Source organism: Pseudophryne corroboree, chromosome 9, assembly GCF_028390025.1.
Source record: "Pseudophryne corroboree isolate aPseCor3 chromosome 9, aPseCor3.hap2, whole genome shotgun sequence".
NCBI lineage: Eukaryota > Metazoa > Chordata > Amphibia > Anura > Myobatrachidae > Pseudophryne > Pseudophryne corroboree.
Genome location: NC_086452.1, coordinates 445,477,904 through 445,505,051, shown reverse-complemented (window position 1 = coordinate 445,505,051; position 27,148 = coordinate 445,477,904). Strand labels below are relative to the sequence as shown.

At 47.2% G+C, this 27,148-nt stretch overlaps 1 pseudogene; it reads right to left on the bottom strand.

Moving 5' to 3' along the window:
* The window catches only part of LOC134958844 (solute carrier family 26 member 6-like), a 133,007-nt pseudogene extending 108,346 nt beyond the window's left edge, over positions 1-24,661 (bottom strand).
* Positions 24,662-27,148: the final 2,487 nt, after the last annotated feature.

The window sequence follows — 27,148 nt, the reverse complement described above, 5'->3', positions numbered from 1 at the left end:
CTGTGTCTGAAAGATGAAACAGGAGCTGTTTCGTATCCTTCAGGGATGCTTCCAATGAATCAGAACACAGTAGTAGATCATCCACGTACTGTATTAATACTGATCCACTCTCTGGTTGGAAAGACTGTAAACAATCATGCAAAGCCTGGGAAAATATACTTGGACTATCTATGAATCCTTGTGGTAATCGAGTCCATGTGTATTGGACTCCTCTGTATGTGAATGCAAACAAATATTGACTGTCAGGGTGCAGAGGTACCGAAAAGAAAGCGGAGCAGAGGTCAATAACAGTGAAAAATTTCGCAGTGGGAGGGATTTGCATTAGGATGACAGCTGGATTTGGCACTACGGGGAACTGACTCTCAACTATTTTGTTAATCCCCCTTAGATCCTGCACTAGCCGGTAACCCCTCCCCCCACTCTTTTTAACAGGGAAGATGGGACTATTGGCAGTGCTGGACGTTCTTACCAGAATGCCCTGTTGTAGCAAGCGCTCTATTACTGGGTAAACTCCTAATTCCACCTCTGGCTTCAGAGGGTACTGTGGGATTTTTGGAGCTATCCTACCATCTTTTACTTGTACAACTACCGGAGCTACGTTTGCCATTAATCCAGTGTCCTGTCCATCTTTAGTCCAAAGTGACTCTGGTATCTGAGATGTCATTTCTTCTACTTGGGAGGGAGTCCTATTTGTCATAATGGTATGTGACATTAATTTTGATGGGGAGTCTAACATGTCTCGCACTTCCTGAGCGTGATTCTCAGGTATGTCCAAGAATACACCTTCAGGAGTACAATAAATGACGCACCCCATTTTACACAATAAGTCTCTTCCCAGGAGATTAGTCGGTGCCGATGCAGCCAGCAAAAAGGAATGCTTGGTATGTAACGGCCCTACTGTAATCTCGGCTGATTTGCTAACAGGGTAGTGCTGGACTACTCCCGTTACCCCTATGGCTGGAATTGTCTTACCAGTGGTTCTCATGCCCACTGTCGAATTTATCACTGATTTGGCCGCCCCTGTATCTACAAGAAAGTTTAATGATTTACCAGCTACATTGATTGCAATTTCTGGTTCACTCCCAAGACTTGCAATCAATTTTACTGGCTGCAGATTACAGGTATGGCCACACCCCTATTGGGTATGGTGACCTCCCTGAATCCCGCTGGCAGCAACTACTTGTGATGGAGTTAGCTGGGAACTACCAGAGGCGTGCCAGTCTCTGTTCGGGGGATATCTTTTTGTTTCCCCTGCATGTGGCTCATAACTCCGTTTCTGCGGACCCTGATCCCAATGTCGTGTCGTTGTCTAGGGGGTTGATAAGATTTTTGTATATTTCTCGATCTACAGTCTCGTGCAAAGTGTCCCTGTTTGTGACAAAAATAACATGTTACCACATTTGACTTACCCACAGGGTTTGGTGATATTAACACAGGCTGTTTTGTGGTGAAGGCCTGTATACTTACTGCCATTAACTTATCACCTTGTTGTTCCCTGTGTCTGGTGATGTTCCTATCGTGATCAATAGCAGCCTCTCTCAAAGTAGCCACAGACAGACCTCGCCAACATGGTTGTGCGGTCTGTACCCTAGTCTTTAATGACTCTTTTAAACCATCCATCAGTACCGATACTGCTACTTCTCGATGGTTTATGTTTGTTTTAATGTCCTCTATGCCTGTGTATTTTGCCATCTCTAATAATGCTCTGTGAAAATACTCTGTAGCTGTTTCTGACTCCTTTTGTTTAATGGAGAATATCTTGTTCCATTTAACTACCGCTGGGAAATACTCTTTTAACTGTAAGCTTATTCTTTTTACATTGTCTTTGTTGTACACTTCTGTAAGTGGTACATCCTGATCTAATCCACAGTCAGCTAAAAATTGAGTTGCGTCAACATTGGAGGGTAAACATGCTCTCAGCAATATCTGCCAGTCTTTGTTGTTGGGCTCTACCGTGTTACCTAGGTCTCTGATGTATTTTTGGCTGGCAACTAAGTCTTTTCTAGGGTCAGGGAATTCAGACACTATGGTCCTTAATTCCATTCGGGAAAATGGGCTATACATGGCAATGTTCCTAACAGGAGTGACTCCTGAAGTGTCTGTTTTCCCATTTGGAACTACTATTACCTTAACAGGATTAACTCTAACAACCTCATTCTGTGTAGATTCTACAGGCTGTGGTGAAATAGTTTCAGCATAGTGTATGGTGCCGTACTTACCCGTTGATACGACCTCACCTATCCCTCCGCTAGGGGCCTTTGTTACTAATCTCGGGGGTGGAGCTGTGCCTACTGTGGTCTCTGCTATGGTGGCTGCTAGAGAGAGCGCTGAAATTGTTGCCGATTCGTCCTCTTGATCACACTCCTGAGGAAAGTTCAAAACAGGGTACAACTTGCACGGGTTAATACTTGCATTGGTTAATTGGTTAACATTATCTTTAACATTTACACAGTTGCTAAGTGTTTGTTTGTTACACCTTAGTGCGTCATTCTCCGCAACCAATTTCTCTCCTGATATGTATGGTGGCGGTGGGGCCGTGGCTATCAGTTTCCTGATCGAGCCAGATCCCGCCGCCTGAGCCAATCCTCTCTGTATGTCACCCTCCTGTTGCCACAACTGCAAATAATCATAATGCTTGATTCGTCTCTTTGCTGATTTAATGAGACATATCCTTCTCCTTAAATTCGTTAACACTTCTGTGCTGAAGCTACCTACTCTTGGGAATTTCTCCCCGTCATGTACTGTCATTCTCTCCCATTCATCACATAAAGCTTCTGTGTGACTTCCGTACTTTTCACACATTACGTACCTTGCCGACCCGACTGGTCGGTTTATGGAATCAACCCGAACCGAGGTTGATCGCCCCCTTCCTGAACAACTGGCCCCCATAATTTGCAGGTGTTACGGACCCTTACAAAAAACCAAGATATTCACGATAGGTTGACGGTAAGGTTTACCGAGCACCTTACTCACTCTGCCCACGCCGACCAATACGACCTGATCACACCGATATGGTGCTGGCGTACTCGACCCAGGGCACCTATTAACCTTTGTTTACTGGAACATGCGAGGGATATCCGCAGAACACTTACTCTTTCCAGTAAAGGTGAGGTTGTTGGATAATTCCTGAGTGACCAGCGAACTTCCCTTTGTAAAAATAAAAAATTACACAAATCACGTCAGAATGTACAAATAGCGTTTATGACCTTCGTACACAAATAGTACCGGTCAGGTTTACTAATGCACACAATTACGTGCGGTACAATCGTTCAGCACATAAGCAACTAATCTTATGTACGGAGCGACCAGCGGAATCGAAAATTGCGGCTGCGAATTCCTTCAGCAAGAGCTTGTATGGCCTATATGGGTGTTGCACCAACCCTTTTTTGGTGTTGTGCCTGTGGACTGTATAGCGGACTTCCTTGTCTGCTGTACCTGAACCTGCTGGTCTGCTATGACCTCCTGGTCTGTTACAGTATGACCTCCTGGTCTGCTATACTCTAATGCTCAAATTTTATGTTTAACCAAGGATGCCTCCCTAGCCACCGTGCATGTCACTTACACGTATGTACCTCACGAGAACTCGATGATTTCTTTTGGTTCAATCCTCAAAATTGTAAAAACACACTCACTCACCACATATACACTTTTGTTTCTATTTCTATTTCTGCGCAGAAATTTCTCTTTAGACCAGATGTGTTACAAATTAGGAGAAGGATCTATTAATTTAAATTTCGAATTTAAAATAGATTTGCGCTACTTATCGCCTGTTGCGCTATTTATCGCCTGTTGCGTTACTTAAAAATCAACACTATCGTGTGACTTGAGTTACGTGGGCGTACCCAGACGCTCCGTTGCGTAATTTACGCTGCGTGCGTCGGCCTTTGCGTACGCGAGTCTCTCCCTTTGTTAGAGACACGTGTACACCAGTCTTTGTCTACCGTAACACAACTAACACGTTTTATCAATGTAGATGATCCTCGATCATCTACCGCACACCACACCAATCTCTCCTTTTACCTTTAGGTAGAGCTGTGTGTATTTCTATACCTTAACTGTATTACCTTTATTCTTTAACTATGGAATAGCGGCAAATCTCTCTTAGTACGTTTATTAATTATACAATGGCAAACAGGAGAGTGATATATGAAAATACACAAATGAAAAGAAATGCAGATATGCGTGCGTGTGTACGCAAGACAGAAATAAACAGTTTTAAAAAGACACTATCGTTTTGTTCTTACCTCCGGTCCCGGATTCCTTCAGCACCCTTTACTAAGCGAAGCAGACGCTTATCCAAACAGCACTACGAGGAATATGACCTCCCGCCCTTTGCTGCTGGATAATGTCTGCTGAAATTACCTAGTGCAGATATGTGAAGGACGGGCGAGCCGCCAATTGATAAAGCTAGATATTTATCTTATATAAAACCCTTTGTGAGGTCTAAGAACACTGTACGCTATTCACGTATGGAGTACCGTAAGGGTACGCTCGTTGCGTAGCAATCGCTTAGCCGTAGTCGAGACGCTCAAGCGTCACGTTCGCTCACGGCCAAGAGATCACAGGCAGGCACGCTATTGGCTGCCGTCTAACGTAATGATTCACTATAGCGTAGCGGACGCTCGGGACCACGAGGAGATCACCAGCGGCGCTGACGCTCACAATGTTGAACCTTTATATCTAAACCATAAACAGTATATAATGCAGTAAAACCTTAGTGTAGAAATAGGGTGTAGATGCAACCTAGTGTAACCTTATTAACTCGAATGCTGTTCGAGCGTCACCGACGCTCTGAGAATACTAAACACTATAAGAAATACACAGATACCTGGGCTAAGGGTCCAACGCCTAATAAATATATATTATGAATGATATACTTGCAAAAGAATTAACACAATACAAGTCATACACTACAATATAACATAGACTACCTAACCAGATAACTACACAGGAAATACAATATAATACAATTACGTTTTAAGGGAAAATAAGAGAGAAAGAGGAGAAGAGAGAGAGAGAGAGAAATGGCCCACAATAACAGTAAGAACAATATAGTTGCGGAGAAACACTTATGCACAAGGGGAAACGATCGCATGCGCCTCTGGACATCCAGCTCCCGATTTTCAGCAATGATAACCGTTGAAGAGTGAGTGCTGGATGTGATCGGCTTGTCTATTTATGCCCCACACACAATACAATTCAATGGTCCCTACAATCTCATTGTTCATTGGAGACAGGAATTCCTCCTCGCATTATAACAAAAGGTCATAGGTTGATTCATACAGGTGGGCCGTGACTATTTCCAACAGCTCAGGTGGGAGGGAAACTGGGTTTCCCGCCGCATGGATAAGTAAGTGCAAATACAGTAAATGTTCACAAACTTCTTATGTCCATAACTATTCGCACGAGCGATTAATCCGCTTCAAACCAACACCGGAATATTGCTAATTAAATACTCTTCCGATGGGTACTAAACACCACTGTATTACTCCTGTCTGTCCCTTCGTATCAAACAAAGAGGGATTTCTCTGTTCATGAACATTCTACATTAACCAAACTTTCAGAATCTATCAAAGGGACCATGATCTACAAAATACATTATATAGTGAAAATATGTAACGATTGAGTCGCACGCTACGATCACATAAACTCTACCGTAAATACGCATACCGTGCGCCTGCGGGTGCCCGCGACTGTGAGTATGCGCACGTACGGGAGAGCGTACGCATGCGCAGCACGGACCTGTGTGAGGTGCAAATATGGTAGTGTGCATAGAGATATTTTTCTGACTTTGACACCTTCTTACGGCCTCCTCCACGTCTCCTGATGTACTGGCCTGTCTCCTGGTAGCGCCTCCATGCTCTGGACACTACGCTGACAGACACAGCAAACCTTCTTGCCACAGCTCGCATTGATGTGCCATCCCGGATGAGCTGCACTACCTGAGCCACTTGTGTGGGTTGTAGGGAGGTCATACAGGCACGTGGAGGCCACACACACTACTGAGCCTCATTTTGACTTGTTTTAAGGACATTACATCAAAGTTGGATCAGCCTGTAGTGTGTTTTTCCACTTTAATTTTGAGGGTGACTCCAAATCCAGACCTCCATGGGTTAATAAATTTGATTTCCATTGATCATTTTTGTGTGATTTTGTTGTCAGCACATTCAACTATGTAAAGAACAAAGTTTTTAATAAGAATATTTCATTCATTCAGATCTAGGATGTGTTATTTTAGTGTTCCCTTTATTTTTTTGAGCAGTGTATATATATATATATATATATATATATACACATATGCATGATCCAGCTCTCCCAGCTGACCTGACAAAAGTGCCACACATTAAAGGGCGCAGAAATGTTGCCTTTGTTAAAAGATGTTTATTTAGTCGCCAGGCCCAGGAGTGCCGCGCATGTGGAATATGTATATAGTTTTTTGTTTTCCTTAATTGGGGGAATGTAAGTAAGACCGGTATTGAAGTACCTGCGATCATTGACCACAGGTATTTGCGTTGCTGGGGGCTGTTCAATAAACCCCAATAAGCCGTCATGAGCCGCAGCTTATTGGGGATTTGTTTCACCTGCATCAGGCAGGCGAACCAAAATCCCTGAAAACAGCTCAGTTTTTGTCCGAAAACAGGGTTGTTGAAAACACACAGGTTTCACTGAACCTGTGTGTTTTTGGGAGAAAATTTAGTTTTTGTACTTCAGGTGACCTAATTGGATAGCCCCCCAAAAAATATCAAAGCAGCAGTTTTTCGCTCCCGATGTTTCTCCGTGTGTATTTGTATACTGACTTAGTTGCCTTATTAAGCTTCAGTTATAGTTTTGCCAAAATAACAAAACTGCAACTGCTATCTCTTGCATTCTTGAGGACGCCCAGCACAGGGCAAAGCCTCCCAGCATGCTAATGGCGGCCAGTGATGCAATAGCAATACAATTGTGATAACATCGCTGATTTAGGGTAACATGCCGCCATGTTTCCAATTGCAGCGTCTGCGTGTGACGTCACAAGGCCGCCCCGAATCCATCTCCATTTATGATGGCATTCCCCCGCAATGCTGAATCGATAAGCCCACACTGATGTGTCGCCACCCCGTGAACTCCTCTGCCTGTCAAATCAGGCAGAGGTTTTCGCATAAGTTGGATGCGATTGCATCTTACTTTGTGAGCACGCGCGATATGGTTCATGGGGGGGTGACACCATCAGTTACCACACCGGGTGACACCAACCCTAGTGACGCCACTGGTTAGAGGGCAGCTTGTAGTGAGAGGCTGCTGTGTGCCAGGAGGTTAAGAACACAGGACAATGTGCAAAATCTGTCTGCAGATGCACGCTGCAAAGACGGAACAGCCAGGAGAGAACCAGGATTGGGTAAAAAATAAAAATAGGAATGGTCCAGAACTCGGAAACTAGACCATCTCCCTGTAGCAAACTCTGCCATTCTGAAGCTTGTAGTGCTCATCCACGACCGGTTGGTGTCCCGTCCAGGGGATGTGTGTGCCTGTGACAGCTGTCACCGGGGAGGTTGGGAGGAAGAGATTACAGCCTCCTTGTGTGGTCTGGGGTTGGGGTAATAACTAGAATGGTACAGACCATACTGGGAGGCTATAATCTCTCACTTCCCGCCTCTCCAGTGACAGCTGTCACAGGAACCCCCACCGGACAGGACACCCCCCAGAAGGGAACGGATGGGGATGAGCACAACAAGCTCCAGAATGGCAGAGTTTGCTGCAGGGAGCCAGACTGGTCTGGACCGTTACGGTTTTTACCTAATCCCAGAGAGAACCCCTGTAGGCAGCAGTGTTGTCAGATTCAAACCCCTACTCAGCAGCAGCTACCAGATACCTGGAGCCTGAGACCCCATCAGCCAATGGGGTGAGAGCTACATCACCCTAGCCGCAGCACCTACCGCAGTGTGCATAGCAGCACAAACAGCACCCCAGCAGTGAGACTCTTTCCTACTACAGTAGCTACTGAGGCAGCACTTACTCAGCAGAAGCCAGGATAATGGCCATTACACAGTGATTCTGCTATCACGCTGCCACATGGTGGTCAGAACCAGAATAACAAGCACACTTCTATGTTGTATTTAAAACATTTTTGGAATTACAAGAACAAACACATATATATTAGTGATGAGCGGGTTCGGTTCCTCGGGATCCGAAACCCCCCCGAACTTCACCCATTTTACACGGTTCCGAGGCAGACTCGGATCTTCCCGCCTTGCTCGGTTAACCCGAGCGCGCCCGAACGTCATCATCCCGCTGTCGGATTCTCGCGAGATTCGTATTCTATATAAGGAGCCGCGCGTCGCCGCCATTTTTACTCGTGCATTGGAGATGATAGCGAGAGGACGTGCAGCGTTCTCTCAGTTTCTGTGTTCAGTGTGCTGCAAATATCTGTGCTCAGTGTGCTGCAAATATCTGTGCTCAGTGTGCTTGCAAATATTTGTGCTCAGTGTGCTGAAAATATCTACGTTCTCTGCCTGAAAAACGCTCCATATCTGTGCTGCATTGTAGTATATAGTAGGAGTACAGTGCAGAATGTTGGCAGTACGGTACAGTAGTCCACTGCTCTACCTACCTCTGTGTCGTCAAGTATACTATGCATCCATACCTGTGCTGCATTTTAGTTGTGCGCAGTATATAGTAGGAGGGGACAGTGCAGAATGTTGCTGTGACCACCAGTATATATATATATAGCAGTACGGTTCAGTAGTCCACTGCTCTACCTACCTCTGTGTCGTCAAGTATAATATGCATCCATACCTGTGCTGCATTTTAGTTGTGCGCAGTATATAGTAGGAGGGGACAGTGCAGAATGTTGCTGTGACCACTGACCACAAGTATATAATATATAGAGCAGAATGGTACAGTAGTCCACTGCTCTACCTACCTCTGTGTCATCAAGTATACTATGCATCCATACCTGTGCTGCATTTTAGTTGTGAGCAGTATATAGTAGGAGGGGACAGTGCAGAATATTGCTGTGACCACCAGTATATAATATATATAGCAGTACGGTACAGTAGTCCACTGCTCTACCTACCTCTGTGTCGTCAAGTATACTATGCATCCTTACCTGTGCTGCATTTTAGTTGTGCGCAGTATATAGTAGGAGGAGACAGTGCAGAATGTTGCTGTGACCACCAGTATATAATATATATAGCAGTACGGTACAGTAGTCCACTGCTCTACCTACCTCTGTGTCGTCAAGTATACTACAAAAGTTCAGTAAAATTACCCAAAAATCAAAATTAAAAGCGTCTGATGAGAAGCGTAAACTTGCCAATATGCCATTTACGACACGGAGTGGCAAGGAACGGCTGAGGCCCTGGCCTATGTTCATGGCTAGTGGTTCAGATTCACATGAGGATGGAAGCGCTCATCCTCTCACTAGAAAACTGCAGTGCCACTCCTAGATGGGCAAGGTGTTTGTGTCGGCCACTTGGGTCGCTTAGCTTAGTCACACAGCTACCTCATTGCACCTCTTTTTTTCTTTGAATCATGTGCTGTTTGGGGACTATTTTTTAAATCTGCCATCCTGTCTGACACTGCAGTGCCACTCCTAGATGGGCCAGGTGTTTGCGTCGGCCACTTGGGTCGCTTAGTTTAGCCATCCAGCGACCTCGGTGCAAATTTTAGGACTAAAAATAATATTGTGAGGTGTTCAGAATAGACTGGAAATGAGTGGAAATTATGGTTATTGAGGTTAATAATACTATGGGATCAAAATGACCCCCAAATTCTATGATTTAAGCTGTATTTGAGGGTTTTTTGTAAAAAAAACACCCGAATCCAAAACACACCCGAATCCGACAAAAAAATTTCAGGGAGGTTTTGCCAAAACACGTCCGAATCCAAAACACGGCCGCGGAACGGAATCCAAAACCAAAACACAAAACCCGAAAAATTTCCGGTGCACATCACTGATATATATATACTAGGTGCTTCATCGCGCCCTACGGGCGCTCTTCACACCGTCGCAAGGGGCTACGCCCCCTTAACCCTTGCATGCCTTTCTGGGGTTTAATATTTGTATTATATGGAGTATTACCTGCATTCCTTTGTTAGTGGTTAAATATTGCACAATGAAAGGGCGTGCGATGGTGAAGGAGGCGCAGCCCCTTGCGACGGCGTGAACAGCACCTGCAGGGCACGATGTACAGAATGTAGCGGGTGCGGGGGGGACTGCGGATGGTGTCTGTAGATGCTGCGGGTGGAGGGGAGGCAGAAGTGGGGGTGGGCCCGGATGGGGAAGGTTCGGGAGGTGCTGCGCGTGGGGGAGGGGCAGAGGAGTGGGGGATGCAGATGGGGGAGGGGTCCGGAGGCACCGCAGGTGGGGGAGGGGCAGGGGTGCCACGGGTGGGAGAGGGGCAGGTGTGGGGATGTTGTGGATGGGTGAAGGGTTCCGGAGGTGCTGTGGGATGGGAAGGGACGGGTGTGCCGGGGGTTGGGTAGGGGACCGCAGGCACCATGGGTAGGGTAGGGGCAGGTACGGGTGTTGCGGCGGATGGGAAAGGAGGTCCGGAGGTGCTGCAGGTGGTGGAGGGGCAGGTGCAGGGGTGCCATTGGTGGGGGAGGGGTGGGTGGGGGGGACCGCTGATGGAGGAGGGTGTCTGCAGATGCTGCGGGTGGAGGGGGGCAGGTGTGGGGGGAGACGTATAAGGGGGGTGAATGGTGGAAGGGGCCTGGAGGTGCTGTGGGTGGTGAAGGGGTGGAGGAGTGGGAGCCACGGGTGGTGTAGGGGGTCTGGAGGCACAGCATGTGGGGGAGGGGTGGAGTGCCGCATGTGGTGGAGGGGAAGGTGCGGAGGTGTGGTGCATTGGGGAGAGGTCTGGAGGCGCTGCGGGTACTGTACATGCCATAAAAGGTAGTTGGAGGGTATGCAGTAACAGGGCCAGGACAGGGGTGACAGGGTCAGTACAGGGTTGACGGGACCAGGACAGGGGTGACGGTGCCAGGATAGGGGTGACGGGGCCAGGACAGGGGTGACGGGGCCAGGACAGGGGTGACGGGGCCAGGACAGAAATGATAGGGACAGGATAGGGGTGACAGGGCCAGGGTAGGGGCGGCAGGACCAGGACAGGGGTGACGGGGCCAGTATAGGGTTCACAGGGCAAGCACAGGGGTGACAGGGCCAGGATAGGGGTAACAGGGCCAGCATAAGGGTGACAGGGCCAGGATAAGGGTGAAAGGGCCAGAATAAGGGTGGCAGGGCAAGGCCAGGGACATGACAGAACACAGGGCATGGGAGAGATTGGTATTAGGGACAAAACAGTGATGACAGACAGATGTGTCTTACCGGAGTAACTGCTGCTGGCTGCTGCTGTTCCATTCCAACCTGTTGGGATCTGCTGCTGCTGGAGACTTGGCATGGCTGACTCTCTCAGGCTGGAGTCCTGCTTTCTCTGCCAGTCCGCATCCCTCCCCCCCCTCCTCAGTCACACACCGCAGACCTCGCGCAGCTGCCGGGCACTGTGGTAAGGTGAGACTGGAAATGACTGGTTAGCCTCCAGGAGATGCTGCGGCTGGAGGGAGGAGGGGGTCATAGCATGCACGTGGCGCGGACCTCACGGCTTCCGGGCACTGTGGTAAGGGGAGACTGGGAGTGACTGGTTAGCTCCCAGGAGACGCTGCGGCTGGAGGGAGGAGTGGGTCAGAGCCTGCAAGCAGCTCTGATTTCTGCAGTGCTACCCGCCAGCTAAAATGTGTGAATGAGCTGGGCGCACTCCACTGCGGGTGGCAGCGCTGCAGCTATCGGTGGGGTTGCCGGGGCTGGAGATAACAGAGGCAGTATGGAACCTGCACAGCGGCAGGTGCCTCACTAAACTGCAGCTAAGAAGCGTGGAGTGTGTCAGAAAGTGACGCTCCTCCGCACCAGAGAGACCTGAGTATGCCGATGTGGGGGGTCAAGCACACAGTGAGTGCCCGTCTGTCTGTATGACATACCCCTCACACACCCCCATACCTCCCAAATGTCCCGATTTGCGCGGGACAGTCCCATTTTTTGGGGTCTGTCCCGCTGTCCCACCCGCGGGTCGCAGTGTCCTGCGGTGGGGGGGGGGGGCAATTGGAAAGCTCCTGTACTCGCTGTTCTGCTTAGCAGAGCAGCGGTGAATAGTGGAGACAGAGGGAGAGGGGGCATCAGGGGGTACGGATTAATGGGGGGGTTCCAGCAGCAGAGCCGGATTAAGGGGGGAGGGGGGCGGGGGATACGTACCGTTGGCCCCACAGTTTTAGAGGCCCCCCCGGCTGGAGTAGCTCTGTCCCAGCTCAGAAGCCCCCCCCCCCCCCCCCCCCCCCCCCCCCCCGTCCTGCCAGCAACAGTGGCAGCATTGTGCTACAGTCAGCACACGCTGCTGCATATTGGCAGGTCTGTGGTGTTGCAGGGAGGCAGCAGTCTCCCTGCTTTCTTCTCCCTGTGCGGGTGTGTAGGGGGGAGCGACCACCTCCTCTGGATTTAGCCCTAGCTGAGGGGCCAAAATCCCATAAAAAAACTAAAAACAAAAATCGGAATTTGCATAAGGGGGCGTGGCCGCGCGGGCAGCGATTAGGCCACGCCCCCAACACCCCCCCCCCCCCCCCCCCCCCCCAGCAGGCACAGCAATGAGATAGGGCTCCCCTGTCTCAAGTGCCCTGGGCCCCCCGGACTCATAATCAGCCCCTGGGGGCATGCCAGCAGCTCACAGAGCGCTGGGCATGCCCCCTCACTGACGAAAACGGGGACCCTCCCGTGAAGCCACGCCCCCTTTTCGCCGAGTGTTTCCCTCCTTCTGCCTGGAGAAAGCTCCTGCAGAAAGCTGGGAGGTATGCAGCCCTGTCTGTGACATGCCCAATGTCCATGCTATCTGCTTCTGCTCCTAGTCTCCTGTAGATTTGGCCAGATCTCTGTGACTCATTTGAATAACTCCGCCCACTGTTGTGACTCCGCCCAGCGTTAGCAAATGAATCACAATGTCACAGAATAGGGCTATTATATAGGAGATATCTCAAACAAACAGATCTGAGGGTGCTTACATGTATGGTACTGTCTTGATAATATTAGTACATCAATTTAAAACAAAACAATTTTCAATTACATAGAATAACATTTATTCCTAAAAGTACAGCATAAAACATAGTACGTCTTGGTGATTTTACAGAGGACGTCTTCGGATATATCTGGTTTTATATTCAGTTTTTAGTGTATTTCTTTGTCTCTCCGTGAACCACTGTTTGCAAATCCGTCATCTGCGGCCATTAGCAGTGAACTGAGTGCAACTGGTGTTTTTGTCAGTGCAAGAATGGTATGGAGAAGACTAACGGAAGTTGGCCTAAAAGGTAGGATTCCCCGAAAAAAGCCATTCCTGAATAAAAAGCATTGGCAGAAACGAATACAGTGGGCAAAAGAAGACATTTCATGGACAGAAGGTCAGTGTAAACAAGTGATATGGAGTGACGAAAATATTGTATATATTGTTTTTATGCCAAATTTATGTGCTCCCCCCTCTCTTTTTCACCCTCTCTATCGTGCAGGGGAGAGCCTGGGGAGCTTCCTCTCAGCGGAGCTGTGGAGAGAAAATGGCGCTGGTGAGTGCTGAGGAAGAAGGCCCCGCCCCCTCAGCGGCGGGCTTCTCCCGCGATTTTGTGTAAAATTAATGGCGGGGGCTCATGCATATAACAGTTTCCAACTGCCCCCCCCCCCCCCCAGCAGGCACAGCAATGAGATAGGGCTCCCCTGTCTCAAGTGCCCTGGGCCCCCCGGACTCATAATCAGCCCCTGGGGGCATGCCAGCAGCTCACAGAGCGCTGGGCATGCCCCCTCACTGACGAAAACGGGGACCCTCCCGTGAAGCCACGCCCCCTTTTCGCCGAGTGTTTCCCTCCTTCTGCCTGGAGAAAGCTCCTGCAGAAAGCTGGGAGGTATGCAGCCCTGTCTGTGACATGCCCAATGTCCATGCTATCTGCTTCTGCTCCTAGTCTCCTGTAGATTTGGCCAGATCTCTGTGACTCATTTGAATAACTCCGCCCACTGTTGTGACTCCGCCCAGCGTTAGCAAATGAATCACAATGTCACAGAATAGGGCTATTATATAGGAGATATCTCAAACAAACAGATCTGAGGGTGCTTACATGTATGGTACTGTCTTGATAATATTAGTACATCAATTTAAAACAAAACAATTTTCAATTACATAGAATAACATTTATTCCTAAAAGTACAGCATAAAACATAGTACGTCTTGGTGATTTTACAGAGGACGTCTTCGGATATATCTGGTTTTATATTCAGTTTTTAGTGTATTTCTTTGTCTCTCCGTGAACCACTGTTTGCAAATCCGTCATCTGCGGCCATTAGCAGTGAACTGAGTGCAACTGGTGTTTTTGTCAGTGCAAGAATGGTATGGAGAAGACTAACGGAAGTTGGCCTAAAAGGTAGGATTCCCCGAAAAAAGCCATTCCTGAATAAAAAGCATTGGCAGAAACGAATACAGTGGGCAAAAGAAGACATTTCATGGACAGAAGGTCAGTGTAAACAAGTGATATGGAGTGACGAAAATATTGTATATATTGTTTTTATGCCAAATTTATGTGCTCCCCCCTCTCTTTTTCACCCTCTCTATCGTGCAGGGGAGAGCCTGGGGAGCTTCCTCTCAGCGGAGCTGTGGAGAGAAAATGGCGCTGGTGAGTGCTGAGGAAGAAGGCCCCGCCCCCTCAGCGGCGGGCTTCTCCCGCGATTTTGTGTAAAATTAATGGCGGGGGCTCATGCATATAACAGTTTCCAACTGTATATATGCTGCTTTTGCCAGGAGGTACTTAATTGCTGCCCAGGGCGCCCCCCCTTCCCTGCGCCCTGCACCCTACAGTGACCGGAGTGTGTGGGTTAGTGTGGGAGCAATGTGAAGACAGGAGTCTTCTGTCGCCGATTTCGATGTCTTCTTGCTTCTGCCGGCTTCTGTCTTCTGGCTCTGAGAGGGGGACGGCGGCGCGGCTCCGGGAACGGACGACCAAGGTTAAGATCCTGTGTTCGAACCCTCTGGAGCTAATGGTGTCCAGTAGCCTAAGAAGCGTAACCTAGCCGCAGTTAGTAGGTTTGCCTAACTAAAATACTTTCTTATTAGCAAGCTCAGGAGAGCCCACTAAAAGCACCCAGCTCTGGCCGGGCACAGATTCTAACTGAGGTCTGGAGGAGGGGCATAGAGGGAGGAGCCAGTGCACACCAGTAGTACTAAATCTTTCTTAGAGTGCCCAGTCTCCTGCGGAGCCCGTCTATTTCCCCATGGTCCTTACGGAGTCCCCAGCATCTACTAGGACGTTAGAGAAAATAAGATTTTGATATTTAGTAGTGATGGAAGAAAATATTTGAGACGTCGCATCGGGGAAGAGGTACATCCAGATTGCATTCAAGCGACAACAAAGAATCCTACAAGTGTTATGATCTGAGCATGTATGACAGCAGGTGCTATAGGCCGCCTTCATGTCATAGGTGGCACACTGAACAGCAGAAATTACATTGTCACCATCCTACAACGAAAACTTCTACCTTCTATCAGGGATCTTTTTCCAGATAATGCCCTATTTTTTTCCCAGCAGGATTCAGCTCCCTGCACACTGCATGAATATGCAAACAGTGGTTCACGGAGAGTGACATACAGGTGCTGGGATGGCCAGGAAACAGCCCAGACCTGAACCCCATAGAACATTTGTGGTTCCGTTTGATAAAACTGGTACATCTGAGGCATCTATCCAATAAACGAGAATTAATTGAGGCTATAATTGTCTCATGGCACCACATAATAAAGATTCAAGGGAACGTTTTTACACTTCTCTATGTATGAGCTCCAACGTGCCAATCAGTGAAGATTATGGACACTATTCCAGGGACGCGCCAAGTGAGGACATTAGGATTATTGCCAGTCATTTGAGACAACAGTATTTAAATTGAAAGGTTGATTTATAATTGCTTAGATAGTGTGTTGTGAAGAATTGAATGTTATAGTAACTGTTCTTTGTATAGAAACGAAACATAACACTTGACTGTTTACAGTACTGGCAGAGAAATTAATATTTTAGGTTTTCTTGCACTACCATATTTGCATATGATGTCGTGATATCTTTGCATGTTCTATTGTTTTAGTAATTTGATATAAACTGTATTATTGGCAAGTGAACGTATTGATAAACAGCTTATGTTAAGTAACCAGTCACAACCCCCCTGAGATTGCAGTCCTCTTCAATATACCAGTTATCTGTGGAGGCAACTATTTAAATGACCCTTTGTGTGGACTCATCTTCCTTACCTCTCTGAAAGAATTAAAAAAACCTGATTGATTGATAGTTGGATAGAGATGAGATAAAAAGATATGAGATAATTGAATAGATAGTTATATATAGATAGAGTTAATTGAATAGAGATATAGATAGACAGACAGACAGACAGACAGACAGAGTCAGAGACATAAATGTGCTTTTTGTGGTGTTTTTCCCCTATATGACTAGTTGATGTGCCAGGGCTGCAGCACATGCAGAGGGCTTCATCCTTCCCCTTAAGGGCATTGCAGCACTTGCACTTGTGGCTCATGGTACCCAGGGCTACAGTACACCCAGCGTCCTGCCCCTTTGTCTTTCCAGCCTCCTGGTCCCCATCTTTTTCCCGGCCTCTTGCCCCTCTCTTTCCAGCCTCTGCCTCGGTCTTTTCAGACTGTGCCCCCCTTGTCTTTCCAGCCTCCTGCCTCGTCTTTCCAGCCTTCTACCCTCCCCTTTCCAGTTTCTGCAGCTCCCCCCCACCCCCATCCTTGTCTTACCAGCCTCATGTATTAGTGCCTGCATTGGTTGGGTCATGTTAAGGAGGTACTCAACGGAGCTGGTGTGGTTGTCCCCCTCAATGTTGTGGGACATGATGGAGAAGTCCTACCAGTTGTCCACCTCATGCACTTCCCTAGCCATCAACTGAGTGTCGTACATGTCATAGGTGAGGGTATGGAACAGGTAGGCTCCGTCTCCTGTGATGGGAACAATGATGTGAGGCACCATCTCCTCACTCTCTCTTTATATATATATATATATATATATATATATATATATATGTATAGGGGCATACTTACCTACTTTTATGGTCTCCTCTCAGGGAGAAGTCCAAAGAAGAGACACTGCATGACATTTTAGGTGGCCGGGCTGCATAGTTGCTAAGCCCCTCCCTCCTCGTGACAAAATGCCAGGATTTGTGGGTCTGCGGGGAGGAGGTGGGGCTAAATGATGTGAATTCATGTATTTTAGTCCCGCCCCCTCTATATGGAGCTGCAAATCCCAGGCATACTCTCCCCATCCTGGTTGCATCACTAGGCGGTGGGCAAGATGATTTAGCAACTCTTTCGTGCCCCCAAAAAATCTTGAGTCTACCACAACTTGCAAACAAGTATAGATTGGGGCACCAATGTGTTCAACTCCAATAAGCCCCACAGTAAACACATCTACTGATTACTGTTACACTACAGTTCTATTTGGTTCTCAATACCCTCTTTATATGAGATAAAGCATTTCGACTAAGGGCCTGATTCCTGTTTGTAAGTAAAGCAAGAAAAGTACACAACTGGGCAAAACCATGTTGCACTGCAGGTGGGGCAGATGTAACATGTGTAGAGAGAGTTGGATTTGGGTGGGATGTGTTCAAACTGATATCTAAACTGCAGTGTAAAAATAAAGCTATCTAACATTGGTGGGCTACATACAAAAAATAGCCAGTATTTACCCTGCACAGAAAAAAATATAACCGACGCAAATCTAAATCTCTTTGCACATGTACATCTGGCTCACCTGCAGTGCAGCACGGTTTTGCCCAGTTGCTTGCCTTTTTACTTTACTTACAAACATAAATGTGGTCCAAAGTGCTGAGAAGGCTTTTATCATCTGTAATCATTTTGGTCAGGACAGCGGAAGGAGTTACAGTAAGAATAATCTTATACTTTGTGTCTGCTTATAAATTCATACATTTCTCATTGCATTTTTAGTTTAAATGCATGTTTTTCAGGTAGACTTCATGTTCATCTACAGGTATGTATGTATGTATGAAATCAATGATTGTGTTAGCTGTGCATTTTATTATGCATTCAATCTGTGTCGATTGATAATAGAAGCATAATAATAGCTGTGCATTTAATAAAACACAGCTAAATGTATGTTTGTGTTAGCTGCTCTTGGAAATAAGAAATAACGGTGGTGCATTAATGTGCAGCGAGTGAATGGACAGTAGACCTTAATTATTACTAAATTTCTCCATGGTTCACCATTATTGTTCCCAATCCCTGGTTTTGGGGAACAGTCTAGTAAATTAACTTCTCATATTCCTAATGCTGCTAAAACGTCTACAAATACTGGAAAGATCCATTCCTATTTTCGTGTGGTCTTCAGGTTGCCAGCGGCCGGGCTCCCGACGACCACCATACCGGCGCAGGAATCCCGACCGCCGGCATACCGACCGCCGGCATACCGACATCTTTTCTCCCTTTTGGGGTTCCACGACCCCCCTGGAGGGAGAATAGATAGCGTGGCCGCAAGGGACTCATTTGCGCTCGCCCAGCTGTCGGTATGCCGGCGGTTGGGATTCTGGTGACGGTATGCTGGCCGCTCCCCGCCCGACCGCCGGCATCACATACTACACCCCTATTTTCCTACCAACACATCAGAAATTAGCTCCTGTCATTTTTCAAACACGCCTATAACATGGCATATCTCTCTCCAATTCTTAGTACATCTCCCCCCCCACAGACAAGAAGAAACGGGGCAGGGAGTCTCAGCTAATGACAGAATGTGCACCTGAAATAGCTAATGTGACATCAGATGAACGTTTATATATAGGGGTAAATGTTATAAGGTCCAAACTGCCGGATGTCCGGGAATTTGTCTGAAAATTGTAATGATTGCTGCTGTAAAAATACGGCTATTCTTGAAATCCAGGACCTCCGACAACTCGGATCTTATTGCATGGTATTTAAATAAATCAGAGAACAATCACATTAATAACTATTGATATTTTGTAAGTGTAAAACAGTTTGAGTATTGATGCAAGAAAGACTTACCTTTCATGTGCCACCTGGTTTACTCTTTCTACTACTATGCCTATTCCCTTAACTGTTCCAAGTGCATCTGTTTATGTATGGTGCAGGTGTAGTGTATGTATGGAGCAGGAGAAGTTTATGTACGGTGCAGGTGTAGTGTATGTATGGAGCAGGAGAAGTTTATGTACGGTGCAGGTGTAGTGTATGTACGGAGCAGGAGAAGTTTATGTACGGTGCAGGAGTAGGATGGATTTGCCTAATTGATGGAAATATACATGAGCTCTTCTGTATAATATGTAACTAAAGTCCTTTAAATTGCTGATCCATGAATAAGCCATCCACGGGAACAACACAGCCCCGGACTGTCTAGACAAGTATTCAAATAACACTATATCAGGGCAACGTGACAAAACCATAAAGGGATAAAACTGATATTTGGGTTTCCGATACAAAATTCCCATACTGTTATTATTATTATCCTTTATTTTATATGGCGCCACAAGGGTTCCGCAGCGCCCAATTACAGAGTACATATGCACATAATGAAAACAGGAAAACAGTGACTTACAGTTGAAGACAATATAGGACAAGTACAGGGTAACTAAGCATAACTACACCAGTAAACGACATAGAGATAAGTTCCAAGGTGGCCAAAAAACTGCAGGTTTTAGGCATTTGAGGATTATTAAAGTAAGAAAAGAATAAGCACATGAGGGAAGAGGGCCCTGCTCGTGAGAGCTTACATTCTGAGGGGAGGGGCAGACAGACAGGGGTGACACAGATGGGGTACATAGAGAGCCCTGAACAAAGTGTTGGCTGGGTTTGGTAAAGAAGTGGGTCTTAAGAGCCCGTTTGAAGTTTTGTAGAGAGGTGGAGAGTCTGAGGGGGAGAGGTAAAGAATTCCAGAGAAAGGGAGCAGCAAGTGAAACATCTTGGAGATAGTAGTGGGAGGCAGTAATCAGAAGACAGGAGAGTCGGCGTGCATTACCAGAGCGAAGAGGACGGGTGGGAGAGTAAAGGGAGATAAGGTCAGAGATGTAGATGGGAGAGGAGTGGGTGAGGGCTTTGTAAGTGAGTGTGAGAAGTTTGAATTGGATTCAGAAGGAAAGGGAAGGGGAGCCAGTGAATGGCTTGTAGGAGAGGGGAGGTGGATTTAGTGCGTTTGGTAAGGAAGATGAGCCGGGCTGCAGCATTGAGGATAGATTGGAGTGGATAGAGGTAATTGTCAGGGAGGCCAGTTAGGAGGAGATTACAGTAGTCCAGTCTGGAAATAATCAGTGAGTGAATAATGATCTTAGTGACATCCTGGGTGAGAAAGGGTCTGATCCTGGAAATGTTTTTGAGATGAAAATGACAGGTTTGTGAGAGGTGCTGAATGTGTGGTTTGAAGGAGAGGGAGGAGTCAATGATTACGCCAAGACAGCGTACTTGGGGGCTAGAGGAGATGGTCGTGCCATCAATGGATAGTGAGATTTTGGGAGGTGAGGTTGTGCGGGAGAGTGGGAAGATGATCAGCTCGGTCTTAGACATGTTGAGGTTAAGAAAGCGCTGGGACATCCAGGAAGAGACAGCAGAGAGACAGTTGGAGGTACGAGTGAGGAGAGCCGTGGAGAGAACAGGGGAGGAAAGGTAGATTTGAGTGTTATCAGCATAGAGGTGGTATTGGAAGTTAAAAGAACTGAGTTCACCTAAAGAGGACGTATAGAGAGAGAAAAGGAGACGACCAAGAACAGAGCTTTGGGAGACACCAACAGTTAGTGGAAGTGTGTGTGGGGGGGGGGGGTACCATCATGAGAGGAGGCAGAGAAGGAACGATCAGAGAGGTAGGAGGACAGCCAGGAGAGGGCAGTATCACGCAGACCAAGAGAATCAAGGATTTGCAGAAGGAGAGGGTGGTCCACGGTGTCAAAAGCAGCAGAGAGGTCAAGAAGAATAAGCAGAGGGTAGTGGCCCTTAGATTTGGCTGCATGGAGGTCATTGCAGACATTTGTGAGGGAAGTTTCAGTGGAAACTGAATATTATATTCTGATAATGCCATCAGAAGAGAGACCTGTATTATTGCTGGTGACCAGGAGATATTATAACCGAATGGCCATTTCCCCTTTGCCTGATAAAAATTGCGACCCATACCAACCAGTCAGATTGTAACTATCATTTTATTGAATGCACTAGATAAATGTTAGCTAGAATCTGATTGGATGCTGTCGGCAACACCTGCACTTGTCTTTACTTTTGACAAATCTTCCCACGTGTACTGCATCTGTGCTTTCCACGTTATATTGCTGTAATTCTTCCACACTTAAAGCTAATTTTATTTGATAGAAACTATAATGAGACACTATGGGGAGGAATACATTAACCCACGGTGAATTACCGCGGGGAGTGCTATTTTTGTAGAAAAATAGGTTCAGGAACTCCCATGGGGTGGGCAGTGGTGGGCGAAGCTGTGGGTCAGGGCTATTTCTTGGGGCAGGCGAGCAGTGCAACCGCACTGGGCGCCCGCCGCTTCACTAACTGTGGCTCCCTGCTTCCCCCTCCAATTTCTCCATGAGTAACCCGCTCGGGGGGGCGAAGTTTCACGGAATGACGCGGTTGCGTCGCTACGTCACGACGCAACCCCGTCACTCCGCGAAACTCCCCCACCCCCCACCCGAGCGGAGTACAGAGGGGGATCCAAGTTAGGAAGAGGGAAAGGCCGGCGCGAGGAGCGACTGGTGAGGCGGGCCGAAGAGCGGTAATCGCCTCAGCAAGTATTCTCTCTCTCAATGTGTAAAATGGGGACACCTGCCGTAATGTGTGACATGGGGACTCTTGCCTGCCGTAGTGTGGGGATTTAATGTATCAAGGGCATTGCAGTGTGTGGTATAATATGGTGCAGGGGGCATTACTGTGTGGGGCTCAATATGGTAGAATTTTTTTTTCCTGTGGTGGTCGTGATCTGTTGGAGCAGGGTCAAAAACTGGATTGTGAGGTAGTCTTTTCAGACGAGGCCATGCCCATTTAAATGAGGCCACACCCATTTAGATGAGGCCATGCCCCCTTGCCGGGTGCGCGTGCAAGTTTTTTTTTTGTATCTAGGTGTGTGTGTGTGGGGGGGGGGCACATTTTTATGTCATGTGGGGCGCATTTTTAAATCTCGCACTGGGAGCCAAATTGGCTAGAAACAGCCCTGCTGTGGGTAATGTGGGAGGAGCTACAGTGTGGGGACCTTTGCCAGAATATAGAATTTGCGCATGCCGTAGCCCCCCCCCCCACACTCAAAAGGGATGAGGACTCACTGTAAGGGGCGTGAGGACATTGCCGCAAGGGGGATGAAAAGACTATCTTATATCCCAGTTTTGCAACCCACACGCCCAGATATTGGCAACAACAGGAAAAAAAAAATCTTGATTCATGCCCCATACATTATTTGTCATTTTTCCTCTTTATAGTAATGCCCATTACACATTATGCCACACACTATAATGCCCATTAAACATTATGCCACACACCATAATGCCCAATACACATTATGCCACGCCATAATGCCCATTACACAATATGCCAACACCATAGTTCCCATTACGCAATATGCCACACACCGTAATGCCCATTACACAATATGCCACACACCGTAATGCCCATTACACATTATGCCACACACCGTAATGCCCATTACACATTATGCCACACCATAATGCCCATTACACATTATACCACACACCGGATTCCCATTACGCAATATTTCACACACCGTAATGCCTATTGTTGTAAATCTTCCACACTTAAAGCTAATTTTATTTGATAGAAACTATAATACACAATATGCCACACACCGTAATGCCCATTAGAGTATGCCACACACCGTAATGCCCATTACACATTATGCCACACACCATAATGCCCATTACACAATATGCCACACACCAAAATGCCCATTACGCAATATGCCACACACCATAATGCACATTACACAATATGCCACACACTGTAATGCCTATTACACATTATGCCACACACCATAATGCCTACTACACGTTATGCTACACATCGCTATGCCAATTACGCAATATGCCACTCACTGTTAATGCCTATTACACATTATGCCACACCGTAATGTCTATAACATGTTATGCTACACACCATAACACCCATTGGGGCAGATGTATTAGCCTGGAGAAGGCATAAGGAAGTGATAAACCAGTGATATGTGCAAGGTGATAAACGCACCAGCCAATCAGCCCCAATATGCAAATTGACCGTTAGCTGACTGTCTGGTGCATTTATCACCTTGTGCTTATCACTGGTTTATTACTTCCTTATGCCTTCTGCAGGTTAATACATCTGCCCCATTATGCGTTATGCCACACACCGTAATGCCAATTACATATTATGCCACACACAGTTATGGCCCTGACACTATTTTATGCCCCACACACAATAATAAATGGAGAGAGACTGCGCTCACTGGGATGGGGGGTTAGTGCTGCTAGGCCTAGAGGTGCCCTACCTCCGTACTAATGTTAAGCAATGGTGAGGTCAGCGCACTTGTGGGAGAGAAGGAATGTGAGAGAAAGGGTGAAGATGGAAAGGGATGGAGAAAGAAGGGATGAAAGAAAATGGGAAGAAAGTGATGTGACAATTTGATGTATGATAGTGTTCACAAATGACCATATGTCGTAATATAATGATATTTATTAGGGTGGTATGTTCCCACTGTCAGGTGTGTCATGCAGACCACCCTTTTCAGTGTACCCTCCTGAATGGTACACTTCTGCTCAAAACTTCTAGAATTAATAATAAGAGTGGTGGGTAAAAGTATGTGCCTCTCCGTAAATCTGGCACAATGTCTGTGTCAGTGTTACGTCCTTAAGAGTCCTAATGTTCAGAGGTCCCTTGCGGGATGAATGTCAGGTATGCCCAAGGGTGCACCTTTACCATAGGTATGGTATCACCTATGTGGCTCTGAAACTAGGTTAGTATCAGTCGTGGTGGGGTGTGTGACAGTTTGCGGCGTCCCGCCTGTCTGACCTCCCTGTGTGCACCAAATGAGGAATCGGGGGTACGGGCTTGGTTCTTACACTTACCGCCGGGGGTGCGTTCCGCGCGCCTATGCCGGCTCAGCTTCCGTTCCCGAGTCCTCCGGTGTCCTTTGATGTCCAGGCCGTCTCGTCTCGGTCCCCGTGGTCGGTCAGCGGCCGCCGCTTTCCTCCTTCCTCCGCCGGGTCCCGTCTGTGACTTCCTGCTTTGCCGCTCACGTGATGTGTCACGTGAGCGGGAGTGTTCAATTAGCCCCTGTTGCTCGGGGATACCTCTCTCCAGCCGGGGAGAGGTGTCTGTAGAATGCAGTGTGTAGTGAAACAAGTTTCAGAGCCACATAGGTGATACCATACCTATGGTAAAGGTGCACCCTTGGGCATACCTGACATTCATCCCGCAAGGGACCTCTGAACATTAGGACTCCTAAGGACGTAACACCCACACACAATAATGCCCCTTACAAATTATGCCCACAGTAAGGCTACTAATTACTTTAAAATTACCTGCCTTTTGTCAGGGGTCTCGTGCTTGTTGCCAAGGGTTTCATGCACGTTGTCAGGGGATTCATGCTCTGGTTTCATGCTCGTGGCCAGGGGTTTCATGGTCGTTGCCACGGGATTCATGCGCATTGTCAGGGGTCTCCTGTGCGTTGCCAAGGGTTTCATGGGCATTGCCAGGGGTTTCATGTGTGTTGTCAGGGGTTTCAAGTGTGTTGTCAGGGGTTTCATGTGCGTTGCCAGGGGTTTCATGGGCATTGCCAGGGGTTTCATGGGCATTGCCAGGGGTTTCATGGGTGTTGTCAGGGGTTTCATGCGCATTACCAGGGGTTACATGCGCGTTGCCAGGGGTTTCGGGAGGTGTAGCGTTCAAACTGATAGTCCTGTGTTCAGACTGTTACTTTAACTTTTTGGGTGGGCTATTTTGCTGGACTGAAGCCACAGCTACATACAGTATATGAGGACACATCTGTACATACATAGTAAAGCACCGGCACTCTGTCTTACAGCAGAACTTAATATTTCTCAAAGCTTTCTACCCTAATGTTCAATGCCATTCAATCGCAAAGTCCATAGCATGAACGCAAGCATGTTCGGTCCACTGATTGTGTCCCCAATGTGAATTACACATTACATTATGTCTGCGGTCTGCCTGCAAACTGCAAATCAGTGTAAGACAGGAACATCAGAAGCATGTTCAGACTGCTGTAAACATGCACATAGGGGAGAATTTAATTCATATTTTCAGGCAGTAACACAGCTATTCAATTGTTTTGCTGATGGTAAAATACAATACAGTAATATACAATACAGAGATGTTATGAGAAAAGTTTTGGAACAATTAGGCCACATTTTCCTTTCATTAACCACAACAAATTCCCACTTGAATGTTAGTGGACAAACCTGTACAGATCTTAATTGACAGCTAATATGTTTTACTGAGCCTTGATCTAATAATTTGAAGACGCCAGTCACTGTTGGCATTATAGGGGTTGTTTCAAGACACTGGTCCCCGCAAGTCTGCGTGGCGGTATGCCACAATTGTAGTACCACTGAATTCCCTGAGTTGTCTTCACCGTCCCTTAGGGCGGCGTACATGAATCAGTGAGTCTGAGACGAGATCATGCTGTGAAGGGAATGTGAGGAGGTGCTGTTGACAGCAATTCATCCCCCTTACACCTAATTGAATTGACCCCGTAAGCTTTCACTACCCACACTTATTTTCCTGTGATGTAACCAGAGGCGCAGCATAGAGCCTTGGCACCTGGAGCAAGTGCATGCTATGCCCCCCCCCCCCCCCTGGTAATTAAGTGCACTCAGGGAGGAGGTGTGGCCAGAATGTGGGAGTCAACTCAAGTGTAAGGAAAAACCATTATGAGCAGTGTCTTACTGGGACATGAAGGGTTCACTGGGGAAGTACAAATGTAGGGGCCCAAGAAACTGAGGGAAGGTACATACTGTACACATTTGGGGGAGGAGACGGGGGGATTGCTGGAGAAGTGATATAAAAAGCTAGTACTGCACACAGACAGGAGAAATCCTGCTGCAGCAAAATGAAAAGTGTGCATTCCTAATATAGAAAAGCATTGTGGCCACTGAAAATAATAAAATAAATCTGGCCAGTGTTAGAAGCAGCCAGCCTTGTACGATCAGCGAGTGTGCTCATGTAGTATGACAGCAGAGGGAGGAGCAGCTGCAGAGGTGCTGAGAAAACGCAGGAAGAGAGCAGTGCAGAGTGCAATTGTGGAATAGCAGAGGTGACATCAGCGTGTACATAGGAAGATCTGCGCCACCTACGGTAGTAGTGTGCAGGAATTTATTTTCTGAGATAATGATGGCCCCGTTCTAGTGTTCTTACCAGCTGCTGGTGACTGGAGCACCTGGTCCACTGGCTCCAACCCTGTTTGCACCATAGGCCACCACGCTCATTATAGCAGAATCTGGCGTTATTCTGGAAATGAGCTTGATTTATATAAGGCTGGGTTCAATTGAACGGCCGATATGTCAGCCAGTGTGTAACCAGCATAAGTGTAGGGCAGTACGGATGGTGTAATGGTTAGCAGCATTACTGCCTCACAGCACTGAGGTCATGGGTTCGGTTCCCACCATGGCCCTAACTGTGTGGAGTTTATATATTCTCCCCGTACTTGCGTGGGTTTCCTCCGGGTACTCCGGTTTCCTCCCACAATCCAAAAATATACTGGTAGGTTCATTGGATCCCAACAAAATTAACCCTAGTGTGACTGTGTGTGCGTGTACATGTGGTAGGGAATATAGAGTGTAAGCTCCACTGGGTCAGGGACTGATGTGAATGGCCAAATATTCTCTGCTGTGGAATATGTGTGTGCTATATAAATAACTAGTAATAACAATAAGTGTCAACTGTCAAGATGGGTTTTTTTTTTTAAATCATGCCATGTTATACCCCTTTCAGACTGCCAGCTATGAACACGGGTTATTGGCACATGAGCACACATAACCCGTGTTCATGTGCTGTCTGAAAGGTGGCAGGGAAAAAATACTGGGTCGAGCGATATTTCAACCCTGGTAGTGAGCAAGGATGAAATCGTGTTCAACCCGGCTTGCTGGGCG